We start from the raw sequence: 5,843 nt of genomic DNA, 5'->3' as shown, positions 1-5,843 counted from the left end.
GGGGGGGCGGTGATGCTCGCCGGTCGCGGGTGGCGGCAAATGTCGGTTCAGTCGGCATCGGAGGAGGATGGGTGTGGTTGGGGACCGCGGGGAAGAAGATGAACAATGGGGCTGCTGGATTGACATCTAATTGTTCCGACATATTCCTCTGAGACCGGAAAAATATCAATCGATTGATTTGGGTGGTCCAGGAAAGATGCATTTAGAAATGCCATGAACAACGTTTGGCATTGGTACGAAAGGAAATCATCACCATTCCATGTGCTTATTTAGGTGTAGGATTTTGTTTTCCATAAATGTTGGTAGGCGGTTCACAAATGATATTTCGTGTCTTCATTGGGCTTAATAGGCTAGAAATAGCTGCATTTAGAGTTAGGCACGTATCCCGCCAAAAAACACTTATCATGTCTTAGTTAACACATCAATTGCTTTATTTATGGTTTGGGCTATGTAGCTCTGTGCTAAGCTTATTACTCATTTTGAAATAGGACTTTGGGCAACTCTGACATAAGTACTCGTTAACATTAACATAGGGGCAATACATGGCGCGCCAGGCATGGCCCTATGCGGAATTCTTTCCTTAATTTAGTCTCAACAAAATGATGTGTATGACAGCTCTATAGTATGTCGCGTGCCTGAAGGCGCAAATCAAAACAAACTCGCAATAGCTTGACATGATTGCAGCAAGAATCTCACATACAACATTCTCACTCTTGTTGTAAATATGTACTCGCTTATGCTTAAATGTTGTGTTTTAGTATATACATCTTTTGAAGGGCTGTTGTGTTTTGGTATTAGTGGTTAGGTTAGATATAGAAAGGCAACGACTCAAATAAAATACAGGCAGCAAAGAAGAACCTACCTACTACTCCCTCTGTCCCATAATATAAGAACGTTTTTGGCACTACACTAGTGTCAAAAACATTTTTATATTATGAGAAGGAGGGAGTAGTTCTTTAAAATTGCAATTTTTTGTTAACTTATACGATATTGTGAGGATCTTATGTTATGGGACGGAGGGAGGGAATAGTTGTTTAGTTGCTGGCTGTAGTGCTATGGTGGTACGAGCTGGGCCCTCTTTAATTCAAGAAATGATTTCGTAGGATTGGGATGGTTGAAATACTTGCGAACCCTTTTTCCGTGCATGTGGGTATATTTATGCATGTGGATTACACTTTTTTGGCAGGCTCAAGTTATTACGTTTCTGCAGAACCAGTTCGGGACTGGGAAAAATACCGATCGATCGAATCGACCGACGGGGCAACCCCCACGGCCATTCGGCGCGGCCCGCACGGGGCAACCCCCACGTTTCCATAACCGGCGGCGGCACACCCGCCCACCCGCCCACGTACGGCACGGCGTCCCTGTCTGTCTGTCCGTCGCGCCTTCTCGAAACTCACGTCGCCCCGCTTGTCCCGCACCGCACCGCCTCGTCGGCTTGCGCTGCGCCGCGACGCTTTTTCCCACCGGACGTCCACGTCCACGTCCATGTCTCTTGTGACCCTGGGTGTGACGTCGCGCCAGGGGCGGGTGACTGGCTCGGTGGGTGCGTGGCGGCACCCCAGGACAAGCGGGAACCGAGCGAGCTCTCCTCCGGTCAGCCCACCAACTCCCCCCCGCGCAACCGGCAGCCGGTGGCGAGGTCTCCGCCCGGTGTCGAGGTCTCCGCCCGGTGCCGGAGCATGGAGTGGTGGTGACGGATCGTACTGCTGGTCTTCTCCACCTACAGCTATGCAAATATGCAGCCCCCATATGCAGCCCAAATATGAGACGGATACGGGGCGCCTGGGCACGACCGCCATATCGGCCTGACGACGTGGCCCCACACGGAAACGCCCGAAAACCCGGCGGTCCGACGGACGCCTCGTCCGTCGGCGCGGTGGGAATGCCGCGTGGCGCTGCTCCGGCTCGCCGCCCAAGACGACATCCGACTATTTAAGCCGGTCAGCATCCCGCTACCCTAACCCCCCCCTCTTCGCCCCGCCAGTCCGAGCCCTTCCACCTCCTCCCTCTCTCGCTCTGGCGCTCTGCCCATGCTCCCGCACTCCACCATGGTCTGGAGCGAGATCGCCTACTATGCCATGCTGACGCCGGAGCGCCACTACGAGATCCAGCAGCAGATCCGGGCGAGGGAAGTTGCGCGCGCCGCCCGCATCGCTGTAGGGCTGCCTCTGGACTCGCAGAAGCCGGAGGAGGAGGAGGAGGAGCAGTGGGAGGAGGAGGAGATGGCTCCGATGGAGGTGAAGGAGGCGAAGGAGCCGGATCAGCAGGTGCCGCCCTTCAACATGGAGCAGGCGGAGGCGAAGTTCGTCGTCGCCCAGTTCGACGAGATGGCCGAGCAACATGCCATCATAGAGTCCATCCAGGATGAGGCCTATGTGAAGGCCAACCGGGCGTTCCTCCGGCGGCAGCAGGCGGTGACCAACACGCTCTTCGTCGAGCTCAACGCGGAGATAGAGGCGGGGGAGGCCGGAGCGGAGTAGCAGGAGGAGCCGGAGCTGCAGCTGCCGCCCATGCTGCCGGAGCTGGGCACAGAGATCGTCGTGATCTCCGACAAGGATTAGATAGGATCAACGTAGTACGTAGGTTCTACTTTTTTTGAATGTCTTTGTATGGATATAAGAATATAGTATGAGATGTTCAAATACAAGAAGTGAAATTTAAGGCGTGCCCGGTCACTGCCCGCGGACGCGCCCGTTCTTTTTGCGGGGTGATAAGGAGTTTTATTCTAAAATGTTTGAGGGGCCGGATTTGCCATATATGGTTGTAGATGCTCCAAGCCACACCTAAATCAGTGGTGCTCTTTCAAAGAAGTCATCATGTCTTCGTAGGATTTTATTGGTCGATGTACAAGTGTTCAAGAAGCTCAGCTTCGAGCATGTGGCTTTATATCGTCATCACACTCCACAAGTTTATTATTTCGAAGACTGTTTTTTCTTCTTCGAAAATCCAGGCTCCACATTAAGGTGATCCATAGTACATCTATTTTATTATTTATTCACCAAAACCTTACAAAATAGGATGTGCCTAGGTCCAGTGCTGGAGATTGAAGCAAAAGGTTGGGCGGGCAAATCTAGTCAAGTTATAAAAATTCCCAAATGATAGCCACATGTGTGGCACGAAGTAACACCCCCTTGACGTTTTTATAACTAAAATTGCCATTTGAACAAAAAAAACCCAAAAAATCTGAAACTTGCCATCCAAATAGAAAATTGTCATCCTTCACAACAAAAGTTGCCATCCTCAAGTAACTGAAGTTGCCATAAAAAATGTCAGGGAGAAATTGCTCCGTGTCACACGTGTGGCACTTATGAGGGTCCTAAAAATTACCCTTGCCTTGACATTCCACACCTCAAAATTGGACGCAAAACAAAGAAAATCGTGCTAGGGGCCGGGGCACATGTTGGCCCTCACGTAGCTCCGCACTTGCCTAGGTCTAAGACAAGTCTCAGTCAAATGACATAGTATATAAGAAGAAGAAAATAAAATGAATATGAAAAAATTGTATAAATCTCCATGCAAGATCAAAAGGGATATAGCATCGACTGAGACTTAGTAAAATTGTACAAATTAATACATTTATAAGTCTGAAGCCACCATCTTAGCATCATCTGTTTCTACTTGATGTCTACTACGCAACTTTATTCTTGTAGACTCGTGTTGGGCCTCCAAACGCAGAGTTTTGTAGGACGGTAGCAAATTGCCCCTCAAGTAGATGACCTAAGGTCTATCAATCGTGTGGGGCGTAGGATGAAGATGATCTCTCTCAAACAACTCTGCAACCAAATAATAAAAAAGTTTCTTGTGTCCCTAACACACCAAATACAATGGTAAATTGTATAGGTGCACTAACTCAACGAAGAGCTGGTGATACAAGTGAAATATGAATAGTAGATATTGATTTTTATAATAAGAACAATAAAAAACAACAAGGTAGCAAGTAACAAAAGTGAGCACAAACAATATTGCAATGTTTGAAAATGAGGCCTAGGGTCCGTACTTTCGCTAGTGCAATCACTCAACAATGCTAATCTAATTGGATCATATAACCATCCCTCAACGTGTGATGAAGAATCACTTTAAAGTACCTATCTAGCGGAGAACATAAGACGAAATTGTTTGTAGGGTATGAAACCACCTCAAAGCTATTCTTTCTGTTCGATCTATTCAAGAGTTCGTACTAAAATAATGCAAAGTTATTCTTTCCATTCGATATATCCAAGAGTTCGTACTAAAATAACACCATATGATACACACCAAACAACTCTAATGTCACCTAGATACTTCAATGTCATCACAAGTATCCATGAGTTAATTATATGATAGACATCAAACAATTTCAGATTCATAATACTCGATCCAACACAAATAATCTCAAAGAGTGCCACAAGATTTTTACCGTGGAAACAAAGACGAGAACGTGCATCAACCGTTGGGGAACGTAGCATGCAATTTCAAAAAAATTCCTACGCTCACGCAAGATCTATCAAGGAGATGCATAGCAACGAGGGGAGAGAGTGTGTCTATATACCCTCGTACACCGTAAGCGGAAGCGTTTGGCAATGCGGTTGATGTAGTCGAACTTCTTCTATCTTCGGCCCATCAAGTATCGAACGTACGACACCTTCAAGTTCTGTTTTGATCAAGGTAAATGGTGGGTGTATGGTACGGGCGAAAGTTGCGCGACACAAGAGAGGCTAGCAATAGTGGAAGGGTGAGAGTGCGTATAATCCATGGACTCAACATTAGTCATAAAGAACTCGCATACTTATTGCAAAAATCTATAAGTCATCAAAACCAAGCACTACACGCATGAACCGGGACTAAAGGGTCGTTACTAAAGGCCCCCCTTTAGTCCCATTCTTATACGAACCAGGACTAAAGGCCCTCCACGTGGCCGCTGCCTAGAGGTCCACCTTTAGTCCCGGTTGGTAACACCAACCGGTACTAACGGAAATTTTATGTTTTTTCTTGAATTTTCTTTTGAAATTTTTTCTTGATTTTCAAATTTCTGAATTATTTTAACCTCTAATCTCTAATCACCCCTCATCATCACCCCTCATCACTGCTCAACTTAACCTCTAATCTCTAATCACCCCTCATCATTCCAAATCATCTAACTTCCCGGACGGTCACCCATCCTCTCACTACTCCAGCCCGAGCACGCTTAACTTCCGGGTTCTATTCTCCCTCATTTCCAAGTCTACACTTGTTGTTTTCCTGACAACAGTAAGATGTCAATCATATTAACCCTTAGGAATTTAGCTTGAGCATGAAGTCACACATTTCACTGTTTGAGTTTGAAACTATTGTTCTAAAAAACAATAATTATTTAGTAACACTAATATTTCTTGAATAAGTAGTTTGACCACAGTTTGACCAGATTTGACCAAAATTCAAAAAAAACTGAAACAATTATTTGGTAACACTAATATTTCTTGAATAAGTACTTTGACCATTGTTTGACCACAGTTTGACCAGATTTAACAAAAATTCAAAAAACCCTGAAATTTGAGCATAACTTTTTTTTCCTTTTATAATTTGAGGATTCTAAAAATTTGCAAATAGGCCGGAGGCGGTCAAAATCGGATCGGGATTTTCATGTTGAACATTTTGATATATTATACATTTTTTTCTGACAGCGTATGCAAAAGTTATAGCCGTTTTACATTTTCCCTACACCTTTTGCAAAACATGTCCAAATTTAAGTTTTTAAATTTTCCTAACTAGTAGATGTAGTAACATAGCTACATCTCGAAGGATTTTAATTTTTGAACTTTTTATCATTTTCTTTTGCTTTTTACAAAACTGGAAAGGCGATCCACGGGTGTGTGTGTGTGTGG

Source organism: Triticum dicoccoides, chromosome 4B, assembly GCF_002162155.2.
Source record: "Triticum dicoccoides isolate Atlit2015 ecotype Zavitan chromosome 4B, WEW_v2.0, whole genome shotgun sequence".
NCBI lineage: Eukaryota > Viridiplantae > Streptophyta > Magnoliopsida > Poales > Poaceae > Triticum > Triticum dicoccoides.
Note: the sequence above shows the minus strand (reverse complement) of the source record.